The sequence below is a fragment of the Eptesicus fuscus genome, chromosome 5 (genome assembly GCF_027574615.1).
Source record: "Eptesicus fuscus isolate TK198812 chromosome 5, DD_ASM_mEF_20220401, whole genome shotgun sequence".
In the NCBI taxonomy this organism is placed as follows: Eukaryota; Metazoa; Chordata; class Mammalia; order Chiroptera; family Vespertilionidae; genus Eptesicus; species Eptesicus fuscus.
Window position 1 is genome coordinate 7013581 of NC_072477.1, and position 20640 is coordinate 7034220.

The 20640-nt window shown below is 56.4% G+C and overlaps 1 long non-coding RNA gene across 1 annotated transcript; it reads right to left on the minus strand.

Annotated features, from left to right (window-relative positions):
* Positions 1-16338: 16338 nt before the first annotated feature.
* On the minus strand, positions 16339-17927 carry LOC129148954 (uncharacterized). Its single transcript, XR_008555947.1, has 3 exons — positions 17855-17927; positions 17670-17750; positions 16339-16754 (listed from the first exon to the last, which is right to left on the minus strand). It is a non-coding gene; the product is annotated as an uncharacterized LOC129148954 (long non-coding RNA).
* Between the last annotated feature and the right edge of the window lie 2713 nt (positions 17928-20640).

The following is a 20640-nucleotide window of genomic DNA, read 5'->3' on the forward strand; positions in this document are numbered from 1 at the left end:
AACTTAGCCGGCGCCTGCTGCCAGGCTGCTGATGGTCTCCTTTCATCCCCCTTGGAGCGAATATTCACTCACAACGCCTGCGTTTAATGAGGGCAAGCTCCCAGGTGCAGGTCCTGTAAGGCCATCTCTATGCCGCTCGCCCTTCCTAAAACCAGGGGTGGGGGGCACGAATCTAGACTCTGACAAACATCCCGCCCCCAAGGTTTTGTGGACCGGTGTCGCCCGAGTATAATGTCAGAAGGGGGGGCTAATTCACCTAAACTACCAAGAATAAGAAGGGAGACACGGAGGACTCAAACTGGAAGCCCGACCTTGACCCAGAGCTGCTGTAACACACACTCAAACACAGCACCTGCTCGCTGGCAGTTCCAGACCCCAATATCAATTCTGTGTTGAACCCTAAATCTGAAGTGGGTTTTTTTGGTTTTTATTTGTTTTCTTTTGTTCCTCATAAGTGCACAGAATGAATCCCTTTAAACAAAACCTACTTTTTTTTTTCCAATCCTCACCTTAAGGATGTTATTTAGAGAGAGAGAGAGAGAGAGAGAGAGAGAGAGAGAGAGAGAGAGAGAGGAAGAGAGAGAGAAACATTAATGTGAGAGAAACATGGATCAGTTGCCTCCCATATCCATCCTGACCGGGGATTTAACCAGTAACTTAGGTATAGGTCCTGAGTGGGCATCGAACCCACAACCCTTTTGGTGCACAAGACGATGCTCCAACCAACTGAGCCACCCTGCCAGGGCTAAACATACATTTTTGATTAAACTACTGAATTGGAACAAAACCAGAACATCAAAATTATTCTCCAAAAACATGTAAACCAATCAGTGTTTGGCCCCGTCGAAGTCCCCGGCTGAAGAAACCCAATGAGAGACCTCAATGACACAAAGGCTTAAGCCACCCAGCCATTTGCTACGACTTTTCCTCAGGGAGAAGCAGTGGGAACGGTTCCCCTTTTTTCAACCAGCTTGGGCCCAGCTCTGTGTCTCGCTCGCCTGCCTTTTCCCAGCGATCCTATTACTGCAAGTACGAACTGACAACCCAATCCCCCGGAAGGAAGTTCAGCGTCTAACTCCAAGTTGAGGATGAAGGCTCCTGGGAAGGCGCCTTTCAGAGCCACAACCGTCTCTAAATGCTAATAGCTCCGACGTGGTTAATTTGATTAAGTGGTGAGAAATAATACCTGCTCAGAGGTGGGTCGTGAACACTTTTTCGCTGGAATCTAAGTGCTCAGTGTTCCTCTTTCAGATTCCCCCCGCATTGTCGTCATTTTCATTTCTTCCTCTACCACGGCAATTGCTAATCTCTTTGTTCCCCGAGGAGTTGTTAAAGTGGCTCCTTCCCTTCATTTTTATCTCGTTACTTTAATCACACGCTCTTGACCAAAGTGGAAACTGTCATGCTCTTCAGAGCAAGCCCTGTCACCAGATTTCCGGTGGGATCCCGGGTCGCCAGCGCCGCCAGGTGCGCGGAGATGGTATCAGAAGGACGCGTTTCCTTCCACCCGGCCCCAGCTGGTGCAGGGCCGCCTCCAGGGTGAGGGTCCCGTGCTGCACAGCGTGCGGGTCGCCTGCTCAGGGGTCGTGCTCCAGAGCCTTCGCCCGCTTAGAATGCCTTGCTGTTCTCAGGAATCTGCTCCTCGTCTTGGGCCGATGAAGAACACCCAAAGCCCACCGGCTGCTCGGAACTCTGAGTTCACCGTTGTTGATTTTCCCTCCACCCTCCATAGCAGGCCAACGGAGTCATGTTCGATTTTTTTAAAACAATTTCCGATGCCATTTAATTTAAACAGCTGAATGTGGATTGGAAACGTGCAGTGTCGGGTCCTGTGGGTTCCACGGAGCACCTGGCCGGCTGTGCGCCGTGGGTGAGCAGGAGGATGCTTGCTGGGCGGGGTTCCCTCCTTCCCGCGGCTGAAAGGCCAGTCTGATGTGACTGACGCATCAACATGCCAGGGCCGCACCATGGCCTACTTTCTGGGTGTCGGGAGCTGGCAAGAGCCCCAGACCTGGCTAACACGATCCTGCTCTCCAGGGGCCTCCATCGTTTCCTCCTCAAACCAGAAACCTTCCCGTCACCTTGGAGTCTGAGGAGGGGCTCAGGATGGTGACGGACAGGTGGTGGCCCCGTGGTGGAGCCGGTACCCTGGAGCCCAAGTGGGCCAGGCCCCTGTGGGTGTGAGTGACGATGAGTGGGCTCTGGGTCTCGGAGGTGCCGTGTGGGCAAGTGGGGAGAAGGGCACATGCATTTCAGGGAGACATGGGAGAGGGAGGTCTAGAGAGAAAAGCTGTGAGGAGTCCTCGAAGAGGCCGGCCAATGTGGCTGAGGCAGAGGGTCGTGAAGGCCTGTAAAGTGCCTGAGGTCAGGGCTGGGGGCTGGGCACCTGCTGTCCTTTCCTACCCAGGCCACGGGACGCCCAGACACATCCAAGCAAAGGAGACGCACAAGGACAGTGGACGGCGAGGGTGCAGAGTGCATGCAGAGCCAGAGGTCAAGGCTGAGGAGCTGACCCTGGCAGCAGTGGGGCCATGAGGGGCCATGAGATGAGAGAAAAGGGGGCAAATTTGAGAAAATATTTCAAAGTAATTAATGACTAATACAAACTATCTGACAATTAAACATTCCATTTTTGCACACTCGTTTTTAATTATCCTCATAGATTTAGTGAGCAGCCGGTTTCCCCCATAGCTGATGCTCATTTCACCGCCATTGAAATGATAATTCCTTCATTGTGAGCCCATCGCCTCTCCACCTTTCCTGAAGTTTAAATACAAACTTCTATTTAAGAAAATCTACATCGGTGATGACACACGGGAGCAATATCCTAACTCTAAACCTGGTTCTCCGCTTTGACCACCAAGGGCCTATTTAAGAAATATATACTTTATTTCTTTAAAACACCTGCTTTCTTTCTTCTGACTTCGAAAGGGAGGTTAATTTTTTCTTGGCAAGCACAGAAGTTACTCTAAAAAAAAAACACGCAACCCCTGAAAAACTATATTCTACAGAAGAGTTGGCCATGACATTAAATAAATAATATGTAAAAAAAAAATTAACCAAAACCCACACATCAAACAGGGCCAGTCCCCAGTTTTCCCACATAAAGGCCACAGGCGGATACCCCCCGCTGCTTCAGATCAGGCTGCTGGGGGGCGGGGGCGGGGCGGGGGCGGGGGGAGTGGAGCTCAGGCCCCACACAGCCCTAGGGGGCTGGATTTCCATTAGAACTGCCTGCTCTGCCTTCTCCCCCCGCCCCCCCCCTCCGCCCCAGTCCAGTTATTCAGCGAGTTATAATTTGGCACTAACATTCAATTAGTAAGCTGCAACTTTGGTCCTACGTGGGCTTTCTCTTGGCAAAGCATAATTTCTTTGACCCATTTTCCAAATGTTAGCCGATCGATTTGAAAGCAGAGCGAGGTTAAAGCTCATTTCAATCAAGCTCACGTTTCCAGAAACTGGCTGGGATTTTTTTTATTTTTTTTTATTTATTTTTTTTTTTTTGAAAATTCAAATAAACAGGACGTGGCGTTGCTGTACTCAAGCGCTCGAGGTTTTCCTAGCACTTGTCAGACGGAGACCTGCGAGGCGCTGCAGACCTTAATTAATGTTCTCTCACCCGGGCCCTTGAGCCATTTTACCAATGGAAATGCCGGTGAGAAAGGAAGGAATGAGGGGTTCAGGCCGCGCTGTTGTGAGTCAGCTGCGGAACTGGGGTGGAAACCCCGCGGTTCCCAGTGAGCCAGCGAAAGTCTGTCGAAGTATTGAGCACCCCCATTGAGCCCTGTGGGAGTCTGGGCCGCTTAATGGGATTGTACGCGGTGCTTCAGACTCGCCTTTAAAAGATTCCATGGCACCAACGAAACTCCAATCAAAGGGCCTCTCTAATTGCTTTCTGACTTTCTATGAAACTTTCTAAGCTATACTGACATCCTCGAAGACAACTATGGCATTGAAGAAAGGCGAGACAAAGTGGGTGTGCAGAGAAAGCGGTTCTCAGCGAAGCGTGTGTGCGGTGGGGGGTCACTTGGGGAGGGAGCCGGGGCGGGTGTGAAGCCTGTGCCGCCGGGGAAAGAAAAATATGAGTGTTCTCCTTTGTGTGCGGACAAACGGCCTAGCGCGGGAGGTCGGGGACGGGGTCACGCGGTTCGGGCTGCAGCTGCTGCCCCGGGGCGGGGGTCCGGGGCAGCCCCCGGGAGCCCGGGCGGCGGCGGCGGCGGCGGCCTCAGCATTCCGGCGGGCGGCGCGGGTGCCCGGTGTCCTCGCACGACCTGGGCCCTTTCCTGAGCGCGCCCCGCGCAGGGCGAGGGAGTGGGTCGCGGCGCCCCAGCCAGGTAAGCCCCTCAGGAGCGGCGCACAGGCCACCCCGCCTCGCTCGACCCGCGCACGGGCGAGCTCTCCGCGCGCGCTAGGCCGGCCCCGCTGCGCCCGGGGCCCGTCCTACCCGAGCGCCTCGGCCCCACGCCCCAGTCGGGACCCCCGGGAGCCCCGCCACCGCGGTGCCTGGTCGGGGCCTGGCCTGGGCCGGGTTTGCTTCACTCGGGGCCCAGAAAGACGGGGCCCCCCTCGGGCTGGCTGGCCCTCTCTGGAGCCCCCAGGAGAGCAAAGGTGACCTGCCCAGGCGGCCCGTGGCGGGGATGTCCCTCCCTCCGAACCAGTTGGTGGGCAGTGGCCTTACCAAGGTCCTGGCCGGGCGCTGGCCGTTGGCGGGGCAGGCGGCGCGTCCGGGACCCTCGGAGAGCCCCCAGCTCCCCCCACCCCCGGGAGCGCGCCTGGTGCGCGCGCGCGGCCCTGCGACCCCTGGGGCCAGGCCTCCGCCGAGCGCGGCGGTGCTTGGATGCTGCCCCGCGCGCCACCCGGTCACCCAAGGACGGCGATGGCACATTGGGGGGTCCTGGGAGCACACGGGAAAGGCGTTGTCGGGGAGGCCCAGGCGCGGGCCATCAAAGGCCAGCGATGGCGGGGCCGCGGTGCCCACGGCCAGGCCCGGGGCATGAAAGAATCTTTATCCCCGGGTGACACGGGGGCGGTTTCCGCCAGCCTCCCCCTCCCGCGGTCCTAATTGGGGCCGCCTGCTAATGTGATTAAAGGCCAGTTAAGTGTTTCTGGGGCACATGATGGGAAGAGGCGAGACCCCTGCCCCCTCCCTGGGTCACGCCAGGCCCTTGGGCAGGGGTCGGTGGCGGTGCCAGCCCAGGACAACCTGGCGGGGCGCCCGCCCACCGTTCACCCCGAGGCCGGGAGGCCACGGGCGGGCGGGCGGGCGGGCGGCCTCCTGGGGCTTTATGTAAGCCGGTGGGCTTCGGGCCCGGCCGGATTTGGGGATTCTTTTCGCACAGTTTCCATTTTCTGGCCTTTGGAACAGCGCCCTGGGCACTGGGGGCCCTCCCCCTCCGGTGCCCAGCGCCTGTGGGACCCAGTCTAGAGCTGGGCTGGGGTGCAGGGCTTTGGGGGTCTGGAGAGCTCGGAGCAGGTCAGGTTGGGGTCTTTTCACGGAGAACAGTGACTCAGAATGGTGGAGCCACGTTGGGGTGCGGGGGCCAGGCCAAGCCCCAACCCCGCGGGGGGCCCCCAAGGCCTTTCGACTACGGTTCCCACGCCTGCGGCGGCGTGGGTGGTCTCCCCCTTTGGGGAGGGCCGGGCATGGGGGCCCTGGTCTGGGAGCCAGCGTCTGGCTGCGCTGCCCCCAGGTCAGCTTGCGATGTCACCCTCCGGCTTGTGCCCTGCGCCCCAGGCCCGGGGGACGCCTCCCCGAGCCTGCCTGATGTGTGGGAGTCTATGCGGCCCCCGGACCACGTCTCCCGGCTCCCGCGGGGGAGGCCGCGCCAGCGCCTGGGGCAGCAGGGTCGGAGCTCCCAGCGGGGCCCCATCGCCCCGCTCCTGTCCCATCGCGCTGTCCCCGGAGCCTTGGCCGTAAGCTCCCGGGGTCCCCCAGGGGCCAAGAGGGTGACCCAGTTGAGTCCCCGCACCTTGTGCCTTTGCATTTGCAAATGCGGAGCCAGTTAGGACGCGGGAGGGTGACAGCCCAATGGAAGCGGGCTGAGGAGGGAGCCCAGGACGCCCGTCGGGCGGCTCGGCCGGCCCTGCTCCGTGGCGGCGGCTCCGTGCGCTTGGGCGAGGGGAGCTGGTGGTACCCGCCGCCTCCCCGGCCTCACGGGGTCTCTCCACCGCCTCTCACGCTGCAAAAAGAAAAAAAGAAAGAAGGGAAGGCCGCGCGGGCCAGGGCTGCAGGAGCCTGCGGGAGCCAGCAGGCCGGCTCGCGGCGCCAGGAGCACCGCGCTGTGTGAACAGCTCAGGTCACCTAAGCGAGCGTGCTGCTCCCCTGGGAATTTTACATATCGCTTGTTTACATTTTTCAAATATTTTCCTCAAACACTCTGCAGAACTTTTTCCCATCTAACAAATGTCAGGCTGAACAGCTCAGAAGATATGAAATGCGATGAGTGACATTTTAATTTAAAGGGAGTGAAAGCAGACGGTATATTTTTTTTGTAATATTTTTGTCAAAATGTATTGTGAATCTAAAATTTTGTCATGTTCAAAATCTATAATTTATTGATATTTGAAATACACATTGTGTGCATTTTTCCAACCAAAAAAAAAAAAAGTAAAAAAGCAAAAGCTGGAAACCAAGGAAAGCCTGGAGAAAAAAAAAAAGTGGGCGGTGAGGAAGCCAAGCCTGTCTCTCTCGGCTGTCAGTTTCTCTCCTCACAGCCTGAAGGGAGACACAGTGCAAATGAAAATAATGTCCTATTAAGCTGGCGCGCAGATGTAATTGATTTCCTTCTAGCTGGGTCTAAGGGACCTGGCTGTCGGTGCTCAGAAAACGCTACATTCACGGTGATTTTCTCTCCTTTGGCTGCTCAGAGAATTGCAGGGAGAAGTAAACAGCCCCATCCTCGGAGTTTTTGTTTTGTTTTTTAAATCTGCTTATCGAACACAGAAGAAATTAGCATCGCCTTCCCCTTGCTATAAAAGTTGCATAGGAAAAGTGTATCATTTTTTTTCTCACCTGAAGGAGTATCTGACTTGTGTTTTGTTTACAGCAGTGATATTTGACTAATGTATAACAAACGGGCTGCTGGCCTTGGGTTCGTTTAAATCACAACTTCCCGAAGGTCAGTAACCCCAATGGTTGTAAAAAAAAATTTTTTTCAGTTTTAAACTAATGTTCCCTTTGTCCTGAGGTGGTTTTTCCAATGATCTCATGTCAATAATCGAGTAGGATAGAGTCAAACAAAAAGTTTGTGTGCTCCTGGTAAATAATGTTCTCAGTCTCAAAAAAATCAAAAATACGCCGAGTGCTGCTTTTTAGGAATAACCTTTACACGGGATGGAGGAAGGGGAAATGCATTTTTATGGACATGTGGAGACCCGGGAGGAGAGTGACGCGCAGTAGCTCCCATTAGATTAGGGGAACCGCAGGGGGACAGGGCGGTGTATTGGATGCTGGGGGGGGCTATGTGTATTGCACCTGGGCAGACCCAGCCTGGCCCTGCAGTGGTGGCGTGCGTGGTGATGTGATGAAGGAAGCAGGCAGGTCCACTGGGCAGTGGGAGTACAGGTGCCCCGGGCGGGCAGACAGGACAGAGCAGCCTGCCACCCCCAGCCCAGGTTTTGGTTTCACCTGAAGGACCTTCGCCCACTTTACGATGTTTTCTCTCCTTGAAAAACTCCCCAGTGGCCTGCTCAGCAGCATTGATGGAGTCCATTGCTCATTTTCTCTCTCTCTCTCTCTCTCTTTCTCTCTCTCTCTCTCTCTCTCTCACACACACACACACACACACACACACACAAAGTGCCTGCAGAGTGGACCAAAACCTGAGATCAGAGGAGTCCTCCTCACATCAAGAGCCCACAGTCTGAAGGGCAAGCCACCCGTGGGACATCTTTGTTCACGTCCACAAAGGCGGGGCTGACGGACGCGATTGCATGTGAGTGTGTGTGTGTGTGTGTGTGTGTGTGAGTGTGCTTGAGATTTTTGGTTGTTTTTTTTGTTTTGTTCTGGGTTTTTTTCTGGGGAAACAAAGGCCCCTTTTGCGCCCCGGGGCCAGCCAGCAGAGCAAACGGGAAAGCCGGCGGGGATGGCGGCTGCGTGTTGGAATGCCGGTTTGCTTTGTGCTTGTTTATTACAACGGAAGGTCTCAAGGTGGCTGGGGTCGCCCAGACCAGAGGCCCAGGCCTGGGAGAGGGGGGAACGCCTCGCTGCCCCCATGAGGCCCCTGCAGAACTGAGATCTTCCACCGACCTCGGCCCCCAAGGCCTTCCGCGGAACCAAGCAGTTGTGAGCATCCAGAGTGTTCAGTGACGTTTGGAACAGCAGCAGCCGCCTGCCGCTGTGGAGACCTTAAGAGTAGGTGGTGGCGGTAACAGAAGAAGGGACAGCAAATGTCCAAAGGCAGGGAGGGGGTGGGGGGAAGGGTGTCCTGAAAAGACAAGAAGAAGGCTGCACCTGAAAATGTATGGGGTTTTGCACCCACATCCGGGTCTCCCAACACGAGCCTGGCTTTCTGTGGTTGGAGCAGGGCCATTTGGAGAAAGCCAAACAGGTCCCAAAGCCTCGCTCCAGGCGCCACTGCAGCAGGAGGAAGCTCCGGCTCCTTCCCCAGCAGCCCCGCAGCCCAGCAGCACTTCTTGGCCCCTGCCCTCCCTCACCCTGACATCCTCTTGCTCATCAACACAGTCCCCTCTGTTGCCACCACGGGCCAGGGCCAGGAGAGGCTCTCTCGCTGCCTGCTCCCCGTGACCTCACGGGGCTCAGCACCTCCTAGAGCAGGCCAGCCTGGTGGAGCAGCTTTAGGGCATTGCTTGAGACTTTGGGGCGCACCCTGGCCCACACCAAGGGAGGAGGAGAAAGCATTGCCCTTTGGGCCCGGCGCCAGGGCCCTGGGACTCCCCATTCCGCTACCCGGCTGCTGCGGTTGAACATGGACGCCCCAAGTTCTCAGACCCCACACGGCGGTGCCGAAACCTTGACGAGCCAGCTGCCTTGTCCTGCGGGTGGGGGCGCTGGCGGAAGTCCTCCACACATCCTGGCTCCTGTCCTGGGCCCAGCACTGGCTTCTTGTTCAGAGAACAAAGGCCCGGAGGCCCCTGCAGAACCGAGCGAAGCTGAAAGCGGCGGCTTCCAAAGCTCGCTGACCCGGGCCAGGGTGACAAATACCTGGCACATCTCAACCCCGGGCAGGCACGACGGCCACCTGGAAACGAGCAGCACTGAGCCGTTCACGTGTGAAACTGAATCGACGTTTTCGGGAAAGAAACTCGAACTTCCTAGCATCATGATCTCTGACCTGCATTATCCGGTTTCTTTTCCTTCCGTTGGGTGGTGGCCACCTGCTCCAATAATCCCACGACCCTCGTGGGCCGCAGCTTGGAGCTCACAGACCAGTGTTTTCAGAACTGAGGGTCCAGCTGCTGCTCCTGCTTCCCCCATTCCAGCCCTGGAGTCAGACCATCCCACGGGACCCTGGCCACCACTTCCTGGTGCCACAACACTGGGGAAGTCACCCCCCCCCCGCCCCCCCGCTTAAGGAGCTGCTTCCTCTTAGAATGGAGAGGACAGCACCCACCTCCTAGGGTCAGAGTGAGGGCCAGAGGAGATCATGCAGGAGGTGAGGACTTGGCTCAAAATGCCCACACACCTGTCACTTTTGTTCCTCTGCCTCCCTGCCCAGGTCACCGGCCAGCTTAGCTCCAGGGCCCCCTTTTCCACGGCAGATCTCGGGGCTCACAGATCTGGGTGGACCAGCTCAGCATCTGTGGGGCCCCATTTGAGTCATGCCGCCCGATGGAACGCTGAGGCTCCCTCAGGCACCAGCATCCGGGGACCGTGGCTGTCAAATGTGGGTGCTGCTTTTCCCTGGGTCCCAGAGGGGTGTAGTCACATGACTGTGGGTCACACAGTAAGTGGTGGAGCTGGCGTTAGGCTGGCGGCTCTCCCGGCCTTGGAAGACCACCCCACTGGCTGACGAACAGCCCCTGGAGTCTGGGCCCAGTGTCCCCCCTGGGACCAGGCAGAGAGGATCTGACCACCTGGAAAGTGAGTCCACAGACTCGGGTTTCTGGCCCCTGTCACGGAAAGCTACCACCCGCATCTGCCACCACCCTGAAGTCCTGAGATCACTAGGCCACTCCCGTTGCTTTATAGATGGGGAAACTGAGGCAGGGAGGGAGCTCCGATAAGACCACCGAGCTAGAGGGGGCAGAGCTGGACGCCTGCCGCACTGAGTCTCCGCCGTCGCCATGGAAACCTGGCCCTTGTTGGAGCCTGAAGTGGCCTTTCTGCACCACGCTGCCAGGATACCTGTGGTCACCAATGGCAACGTCACCCTCTCCACAGCCGCACCAGCTACAGAACAGCGACCGTGAGCTCAAGTGCTCCCTGGATTCAGAGCTGGGACGAGACGAGCGAGGCTGTCGTTTGGGGGCCAGGCCTGCAAGTGGGAGGCGCTCCTGGCCCGGGTGGTCTTGGGCCTCTGTCCTGCACGCAGGAAAGCTCCGTGAGCATTTTTGATCTTGGTTATCAAGCAACTATGGTGCAAACATAGTTGGTGTTTCCTCCAGTTTCCAGGGCAGACTCTGGGGGTGGGGCGAGGCTGGATGGGGCGAGGCCTGGCGTGGGTGCCAGGTGGACCCCGAGTGACTCCTGGCACAAGGGTGGTCCCTCTTTCAGCCTCACTTTGCCCACCTGTAAAATGGGGAATTGTTCGGGGGGGTCTCCCACCTCCCACATTCTGGTAACCATGGGCAGCTGAGCTGACTTCCCTAAGCCGGCGCCGAGGCCCCCATTAAGACGGGGTCACTTTCTGGAGTCCTGAGTGTTTCTTAGTTCCCTTCCTGGAGACACAATATTCTCTGTCTGGGCAGAGGAAGAGTTTTTAAAATGACATGACTCTGTTTTTCTTTGTCATGCAGAAAAGCACAATAAGGAATTAAAGGCTTATTGCTAGTACTTTTATCCAGGTAGCCCTGCTGACATTTCCTAAAATAAAGTAATAGATGCTCCTGGGAAGAAAACATAGAGGAGACAGAAAGGCAAAAAACACAACCTGAAAGCCCGAAGCCCCGCCCGCCCCTCTCCCAAAGGCGTCCTCGCCAGCTGCAGAACGGCCAGGGGCTCAGGCCGCGTCCTGCACCTCCACACGCTGCCCAGACCGGCACGGTGCTTCCCCTTCCCCAGGCCTCAGTTTCTTCATCTGCAAAGTGGGTCAAGTGGTAATACCCACCTCCTTCTGGGGACCCTGTGAGTTAATGGCAGAGAGCTGGAGACTCCTGTGTTCATGACCCCTACGAACGCTTTCCAGGTATTTCTCCAGAGCAGACAACACCCACTTTTTAATCTTTCTTTTTTTTTTAACTCAAAAATGGATCATACTTTCTTTGGCCTCTTGCCCTCTTCACCTTGCTTATGTTAGAGATCCGCCCACCCCAAACACAAGCAGACGGACGGACGCTGCACCTCAGTCCTTCTTAGGAGCCACTCGCCCACGTGTCCAGTTCTTTAACTGTTACCAACACAGGAAGTTTGGTTCCTAGAAGTGCCAGTTCCAGCCCACACGGTACCCTCCCTGTCAGTGTGGCTGGGTTTACACTCCCTTCACCCAGGCGTGGCTGCCCGTCTCTACCCACCCTGCCAGCCCTGGGCATCCCCATAGTATGGCCGCAGTGCCCATGCAGGGATAGCCTTGGAGGGAGGCAGGCAGGGACCACAGAGGCTTAGCAATTCAACAAAGACTCGGAGGTGGGGAGTGGGCCCCGGGGTCAGGGAGGTCACAGGGTCCCTGGGAGGATGGGCCAGAGTCCCAGGCTGCAGCCAGGTCCTCACAGCCTATCAGCACCCCCCTCACTCGCCTCCCAGGGTCTTATACAAGCAGGTGCTTGCCCTTGGGTGGGGACGCTGCCTGGTCCTGATCCCCTAACATTATCTAGGCCAGTGGTTCCCAATGTGGGGCACAGGCCCACGGGGGGAGGGGGGGGCAATTTGATTTTTAAGGGGGACAATTCGAGAATGAGTCACTAACAGTGAATTTTTTGCATTTCTTATGGTTCCAGGGGCCTCATATACAGTATATAAATATATATTGTGACATATTTATGCATTTTAATTCTCTATTACGTGTTTTGAAACCTTATTTGCTATTTTTTCATATCACTTCGTATTATTACTTTTTTTTAACAATTTCTTAGTGATTTCTTCCTCAGTACTTCAGCTGTCCTTTCATTCTTTTATTTTTCTCTTTCATGGATGTCATGTTCATTGGAAGCTTGTTTAGACCAAGTTAGAGGCCTTTTAGGCTTCTCCAAGTAAATAGAAGTTCACTTTTTGAATAATAAGAATTATATGTCACGGGTGCAGGGGGGGAGCATCAGGATTTTAGAGATGCTTAGGTGGGACGTGGGCAAAGAAAGGTTGGGAACCACTGGTCTAGGCCCTTGCTGAGGCCACTCTCTGCAGGCCAGGGCCGACTGGGATGTCCGCAGTGGACCCCTCCAGGGCGGCCTGTGGACACAGCCCAGGGTGTGACCTCCACAGCAGTTCAGCTCTGACCTCGGAGAGCCGGCGACTTGTGGAAACAGCCAGATGCCATTCTGAGCCAAGCCCAGTGGGGATGCTGCAGGAGCCAAGCCAGGTCATCTATCCAAGTGACCACAGAACAATGACGCCCATCTGCCCCCGTACCATTACTTGCTTAGAGAAAGTTCCAGAAGAGAGGCTCCGAACCTGTTTCCCGTGATGGTGACATCACTGGGTAAGGAGGCAACCTCCCAGGTGACAAGGGGGCTCATGGGGAGAGACTGACGTGTAGCGCCTTGGTCTAAGTATTTCGTGCTGGGTCTGATCACCCCCCGAACATGGGCCTGGGCGGAGACCACCAAGCACAGCTCACCTCCGAGGCCTTACAGGGGCTGCTCCCATCGCTGGGACTGCCGTCTCCCTCCGCCTGGCCTTCCCTAGCCCCTGGCTTCCTCCTTGGGCCACTGAGCCACCAACTCTGTGTGGCCACTTTTTTGTCTACTTTATCCAACACCCAGAGGATGAGCTTCTAGAGGTCAAAGGTCATGTCTTTGCACATCTGTCTCTATCACTCAACGCAGTGGGTGGCACATGGCAGGGACTTCGTAAGTCCAGGATGGAGGTAGAGAAGAGTGTGGGAAAGTCCCTGGAGGAGGGCGACGAGGACCTGGTGTGGGGTCCCGGGCTGGCCACGGGAACTGGGACCTTGGGCCTCCGTTTCCTAATCTGTAAAAAGGAATATTGGAATGACAGGTAGCAAGCGTTCCTCCCAATTCTGTTACGTGTGGTTTTTCTCGTGCTGGGAGCTGAAGGTGGGAGGGGAGGCCGAGCAAGGCCCAGCTGGGCGCTTGCCGCCCCTCGGACAGTTCCCAGACGCCACGCTGTCCCAGATGGACAGGGGGGCATGAGAGGACATGCGCCCGCTGACCATCCAGCCCAGCAACGCTAGAAGCTGTCAAAGAGTAAAAATTCCATTTGTAAACAAGATCGAATTATTTGATTGTGAAACCAGGGTCCGTGGAATTTAAAATAATTTAATGTGAAACAAAATCATTCGAAACGCTGGCCAGCCAAGGGCCTGGGGGCAAGGGCTCGAGCCTCCTGTGGACAGACACGTGGATCCCGGCCTCAGGGAATCATAACAAGTCGCTGTTCAACAAGCTTGGTGACGCGGCGGCTCCCTGGCCACCCCGCCGGACATGGGGCAGCCAGCCCACGACCGCATCCTCCTAGAGGCCACAGTCTCGATAGGCAAGCAAGACTCGGACCATTTAAAAAGCAAGAGATAAATGGGAGATATCTGTAATACTATCAACAATAAAATTATATTTAAAAAAAAAAAAAAAAAGCAAGGGAGGGCCGGTTGGGTGGCATATAATCCAAACCAGAAGGGAGACCCAGGTGGAGCTAGGGGGGTGCACTGTGGGTCCCAGCAGGCATTGTCAGGGAGGCTGTGGAGCTTGGGTACTCAGTGTGTAGTCTAGAGGGCAGCACCCTGAGAGGAGAGGGCGGCAAAAAAAAAGGAACATTTGGAATAGAAATGGCGATGGCTTTGTACAAGCCTCCGTTTTGTCATCTGCGGAATGGGAATCATCCCAGCCCCCACCCCCTGGCTGCAGTGAGGGCCAGAAGTCATTCACGGGCGCCCGCTGGGAGCTGATGTCCCCAACGGACAGGTGCTCACATGGAGCGAGGGATGGTGCAGGTGGCGACGTCGGCGGACACCTGTGGGAGCCAGGCCGTGGGCAGGTGCCCTGCAGGCGCTGCAGGGGCTCGCTGCTCGCTGGCTCGGCTCCACCAGCACCTGCCGGTGCTTTTCGGGAGGCTGGTGGAGGCAGGCCCAGCAGATCCCCGCGCAGCAGCGCTCGGCTTCCACGTCTCCTGCCACAACACAAACACGACGGGGACTATTCCAGGGCTGTAAGAGCAAGAAAAACAAACCCAGGGAACACAGACAAAGAGCATGCAAATGCTAACTTTCATGTCACATCCAGAAACCACATGTTCCTCCAGCCACCTGCGGGCTTGTAGCTCAGTGGGGAGGTGCAGGGCTGTTGTATTTAGAAAACCCAGCTAGCTGTGCCGCTGCAGGGGGAGGTCCAGCGAGCCATCCTCCCTAACCTGGCTCAGCTGCAGAGCAACCCGGGAGGCTGCAGTGCCTCTGAGTCTGAAGTCACCTGGGAGACGGGGGCGGGGAATTCTCGTCACTGCGGTGCCACCCTGGGCATCTCTCCCAACCTGTCTGTGCCCAGTGGGGTCTAGAAATCTCCCAAGGTCACCGGGCCAGTGAGTGGCAGACCTAGAACTCAAGCCAAGCCTCTCCCTGCCGCCCCCAGCTGAGTTCGCCCTGGCTGGCCACGTGGAGGGGCGAAGATTGGGAAGCAGCGCCGACGCCAGCCCTGCCCGTGCAGACGCGTGACCTGTGGGCTCGGAGGGCCCCAGACCCTGCTCCCCTTCGGGACGGCACCGCTGCGCAGCCGTGTTTTCCTTCCTCCCGGAGCCATTGTCAAGGCCAGCACTGCGGAGATAGGTCCTTGGTTCCGCAATTCGCGCGGTGACTAACACACGTTACGTTCTGAAAACGTCTCTTGGTAAACATGTAAGCTGAATTGTAAATACATAAACGTCTCCGTGTTAACGGGGTGCCTGGTTTCTTGGTGGCTGTTTTGTGATCCCAAGATCCCTAGGGAGGTGGAATTCTATAAAAATGGGGAACGAGCCCCCGCCCCGAGCTGCCCTCTGAAACCGTCACCATGGGCAGCAGCCCACAAATCGGTCCATCGTTACAAAAGTTACAAACGTGCCCGCCTCGGGGGTGCCGGGCCACTTCGGCCGCATGATCAGAGCAGGAGGTGATGCGAGGTAAGCAGGCAGACCCTGGACATCCCTCGCCTCATGTTGCCACCACTGGTTACAGTGACAAAGCTGAGGCACAGACGTGCCCCGGCTCCCTCGGGGCCAGTCCCCTGACAAGGGACAGGGCGGGACTCGGTTCCAGGCCTGGTGTCCTTCTCTAGGCTGGGACCCCCAGCTGTGCCCATCATGCCTACCCATGTCCCAGGCCATCCACTCTGCACCTGCCTTGGCCGATGGAGCAGGGTGGTCCCCACCTGGGACGGCCAACGTGGGGTCTCGGTGGGGGGCCCTGAACTAAGGAGCAGAAGAGGATGGACAGCTGGCAGCAGGCCCCACGTGTCCCTGTGCACACATGAACCTCGGGGACTCTTTGGAGCTGCCGCGGGGAGGTGCCAGGGAGAAGGAGAAGGAAGGAGAAGAGCCGAGAGGGGTCGGGGAGAGACCCTCTCTGTGGAGCAGCCATGTGAGGAGCGTGCCCGGGCGCCCCAGCCAATGCCCAGGCCGGAGTGCGGGCGGCCGTGCGTCCCTCTGCCGCAGCCCTTCCCCAGCCGGCACCCGTCAGCACCCCTGTGACTGCCTTGGTGGATGACGCTGTCCGTCTGCCCTTAGCCCAGGATTCACTTGTCCACTCAGCGTCCCTCTCCCCGCTGGACTGTGGGCTCCATGGTGAAGTGGCCTGGCCGGCCGGCTCCCCACCTGCAGAGCCCGGGGCAGCATCTGAGCACAGTGAGCACCCACCCGGTCATTTGTCGCTCACACACCTCTGAAGGGAGGAGGGGCCAGCCCACTCCCCCACCCTCCCGCGCCGTAGTGGGTAGCTTGAGCGAGTTTCACACCACAACAAGCCCCACCAGACACAGGGCTGCTCTCCCTCCTTCCGGGACCTCGGACAGGCCATCGGGGGGACCTCGGACAGGCCATCGGGGGATCAGGAAGTGCTCGTGCAACAAGACACATTTATTCACGATACGATGAACTCCAGGACAAATGTTGAATTTTCTTCAAAGTTCAGGGCCTGGCCGGGTTCCTCTCTCGGCTCTCCACCCACCACGGCCACCCCTAGGGGTCTGACAAGCCCAGAGACTGGGCCATCAGGGCACAAGTCCCCTTAATGCCCCAGGGCCAGCCCAGGCCGTCCCCGCCAACATTCCAGGGACAGGACCCTGCGGCCTGTGGCTGTGGCCGTACCCTGACGGATGTGTCCATCAGAGATCAAGCGCTGAGAGGGGGCTTCATGCAGGAAGGTGCACGGCTGTGCAAGAAGGGGTCCACTCCGTCGGGGACGTGGCGCCTGATTCCTGGGTGGGCATGATGTAGTCCAGGGGTGGGGAACGTCCGGCCCGCGGGCCAAATAAGGCCGGAAAAATCATGTGGTCTGGCCCTGCCAAGGCATTCGGGGTGAGTTAATTAAACGTTGGACCACATATAGCAGGCTGATTTTTAAGTGGATAATTTTGTATGGCCCGCGAATGATGTTATACATATCCAATGGCCCTGGGCGGGAAAAAGGTTCCCCACCCCTGATGTAGTCCCAGCTCTCAAGACACACACGCCCCGGGGGGTGAAAGAACATGAGACAGACCCAGAGATGATCGCCCCACCGTGTGACAAGCAAGGAGACAGAAGTATGTCCAGGGCCCGAGGAAAGGTCCATTCTAAACAGGGGTCAACAAAGGGCCCCCCCCCCCAAAGAAAGGGAGTGTCCACAGACTCTCAGATTTTAATGCTGCGCCTCCAGCATGCCCCTCTATATTAGAGCCGGCCAGGCCCTGAATGGAATTGCTCAGCTCTCTGTAATAACGAGTTTGTCAGGCCATGCAGGGAAGTACTTTAAAATTATTCTTTCTTCTCTCTCTCTCTTTTTATTTTATTTTATTTTATTTTATTTTATTTTATTTATTTTATTTTATTATAGCAACAACTTACAATGCTGGGATGGGCCCTTCCCACCATAATAAATGCTTGAAAAGACATTTCCCTTCATTCAATTACCAAGTGAGCTAAAGGCATTTGCTGGAGATAATTAAGAATCTTTACAAATATAAAATAATTATCCCATCAAAGGCAGTGCTCAGGGTTAATATTCAAGCGAGCTTTTCCACCGAAACCTCGCTTTATCACAGCCATGCGGGAGCTCCCAGGCCTGCCTCGTGGACCCCGCAGGCAGAGCTGCGGTGGCGCTCCCCACACCCATGCCCACGCCGCCCGTGGCCAGCTTCCCGCGCCGTGTGAGCGCTCCCCGTGCCCGCCCGCCCCGGGACCAGGAGCTGCTGCGGCCGGAGCTCTCCTCACTCACCTCTCAGGCCTGGCCTCGGTCCAGAGCAGGTATGGAAAACGAGGTGACCCCTGGCTGAGGTGCCCGGGCTTGGCTTGGATCCTGGAACAGAGAGAGGAGATTCGTGGGAAAATGGGTGAAATCCAAATAAGGCCTGGAGTTGAGTTAATAACGATGGGTGAGGGGGCACAAGCCCTCTGTGCTACCTTGGCAACTGCTCCATACATCTGAAAGTATCCTAAACCTCAAAGTTTACAGGAACAGAAACAAAAGACCAACAGGATTCTCCCCATTTTTAGAAGCCCACTCACACCCCACCCCCACCCCACCACACCCAGGGCAGGAAAAGCCTTGGACTATGTAGTGGGGGGAGGCTGGGAAAGGGGTACCCTTTGGTTAGAATTGTGTTTGCTGTCGGTGTTCTATAACAGCAAGCATGGTCCCCACACACTCCTTCCCTGAACCCTCCCCCCCGAGAGCCTGGGCTGGGAAGGGAACAAGCCATTAGGATCCCCCAGCTCTGCATTATGACTCTGATGGGCCCCTCCCACCAGAATAATAAGTACATTTTAAAAAATCACAAACCTTAGTCCTGGCCCATGCTGCTCAGTGGTTAGAACGTCGGCCCATGCACCGAAGGGTTTCGGGTTCTATTCCCTGTCAAGCGTACGTACCTGGGTTGCAGGTTTGATCCCCAGCCCCGGTGTGGGTGCAAGTGGGAGGCAAACAATCAATGTGTCTCTCTCGCATCAATGTTTCTCTCTCTCTCTCTCCTCTGCCTCTTTGCCACTCTTTCTAAAGTTGAATGGAAAAAAGTGTACTTGGGTGAGGATTACCAAAAAACAAAAAATGACAAATCTTTGAATACTTCAACATTTTTTTTCTGCTTTGGGCAAAATTGACTAGATGTCCTGAAAGAATCCTGTTGAGACAGACATTCTTCCACCGAGTTAGTGCCCGATGGAGAAGCAGGGTCCCCGGGGCCTCACCTGCCGGCTCAGTGACCTGGGCACCTCCCACCGCTCACCGAGAACCTGGGATAATGAGACTCCCCTGAGGTTGCCCACGCGCACGGTGGTAAGCCCTCGCTGGAGCCTGGCCTCCGGAGGAGAAGGGGGAGGAAGAGGTGCACCTAACATCCCAGCAGACACCCTGTTTCCACCTTCTGGAATGTTCCCAAGAGAGCCTCAACTTTCTTCTGCAGACAAGACCTCCTGGTTTTATTCTGCAAATTTAAGTCTATTCAGCTTTCGCATGACCTAAAACTCAAAGTGCTTAAGTAGCCTCTGGGGTCCCTCGTTGCTCTGAAGGACCCCCACCATCTCCCAAGGCGCCCTCTGCCAGGCTGCCCGTTGGCATTTGCCTTTCTGGACCTAACCCTCCCTCCAGGGCCCGGGCTCAAGTTTCCTCCTTGTGATAAATGCGAGAGAGGGCGCTTCTAAAGGCCGGAGGTCTCGACTGAGCCCAGGCCTCACTCAGAACCTGCCTGTTTGCTTTCTCTGCTTCTCTGGGGATGCTGGTGGAGGGCCCGCCCGAGGTAAGTCCAGCGGCCTTGAACCAGAGCCTGACAAGGACCCAGGTCTCCGGGGCAGGCCGACTCCCCCCTGGGGTCCTCTCTGAGTCTCACTTCAGTACGAGAGCAGACTGGCTTGCGACCCGAGGACACCGCAGTGGCTGAGACTGGAATGGACGATCGTTCCGCCACCCCCACCAGAGCCCCCGGTTTGTTTAGCTTGGGAATGAGGCGAGAGCAGGTAAGAGACGGCCGGTCAAACAGCAGCCACGGCAAGGAACGGGCTGACGCTTCACCCACAGCGTTATTCACCCTCGTTCCTCCGTTAGCGGTTTATGTATTCATTTATTCAGCAAATATTTACCAAGCAGCCAGCATGTGTCTGTACCTGTTCGCACCCCGACCTCCTATCCTTCCAGCCCAGGTGGAAGGTCGCCTGCTCTGGGAAGCCCGCACCAGAGCCCCATGCCAGCGGGGTCCCCTGTCCGAGGAAGGCCAGCAGAAGGGGCGCGGGCGGCCGTCAGGAGGGCCTGGCTGAGAAGCAAGGGTCCGGGACGTCCACGCGCGTCCTTGGCCGACAGGTTACCCAAGCTGTCGGCTCTAACGATAACACTTGCCTCCTGACGCGAGATGCCTGGGGATGCTCTACAAATGACAATGACATCGCTGGCAGGGAGCGATGGAGCTTGCAGAGAGTGTAGGAGTTGCCCAGGGGTCAACACTGGGAGGAGAGCAGAGATCGAAGATGCTGTCTTAGACCCTCAGGATCGTCAGTGAGAAAATGCACACAAGTCTTGCTCCTTCTCACAGGGGAGAGAGGTGAGAAACAATAAACGCAATAAGGAAATAAAGTCTACAGTGTGGTAGGACGCGGCCGGTGCTTCAGAAAAAGGAAACACCGGGATGGGGCGATGTGGAGTCCGTGCCAGGGCGGGGGGGGGGGGGGGGGCGGGGGGGGCGGGGGGGGCGGGGGGCGGGCGGTGGGGCCCAGGGCAGCGGTGAATCAGGTGTCAGGGAAGCCTTCGGAGAAGGTGAAGTTGGAGCGAAATGAAGTAAAGGAGGGAGACAGCGAGACAGACAAATGGGGAGACAGTTAGGGACTGGTCACTTGCATATTTTCTGTGAAATACCTGATCAAGGCTTTTGTCCGATACTTTAATTGCATTGTTCGTCCTTCATTATTAACTTGTAAGACTGTTTGTATACGTTCTGCTAACGTCCTTTGTCAGGCGTCTACGTTGCAAGTATGTTCCCCCACGCGGGGTTGTATCTGTACATTTTCTTAACAGACAGGTGTTCCTTTGAACAACCTCCATTTTTCATCAAGTTTTACTTCTATGCGTTGTGGTTGTTTGGGTCTTATTAAGAAACCTTTGCCTACCCCAAGGTCACAAATATTTCCTTTATATTTTCCAGAAGTTTTATAGTTTGGGTTCTTATGTTTAGGTCTATGACCCACTTCAAGTTAATTTTCGGGTA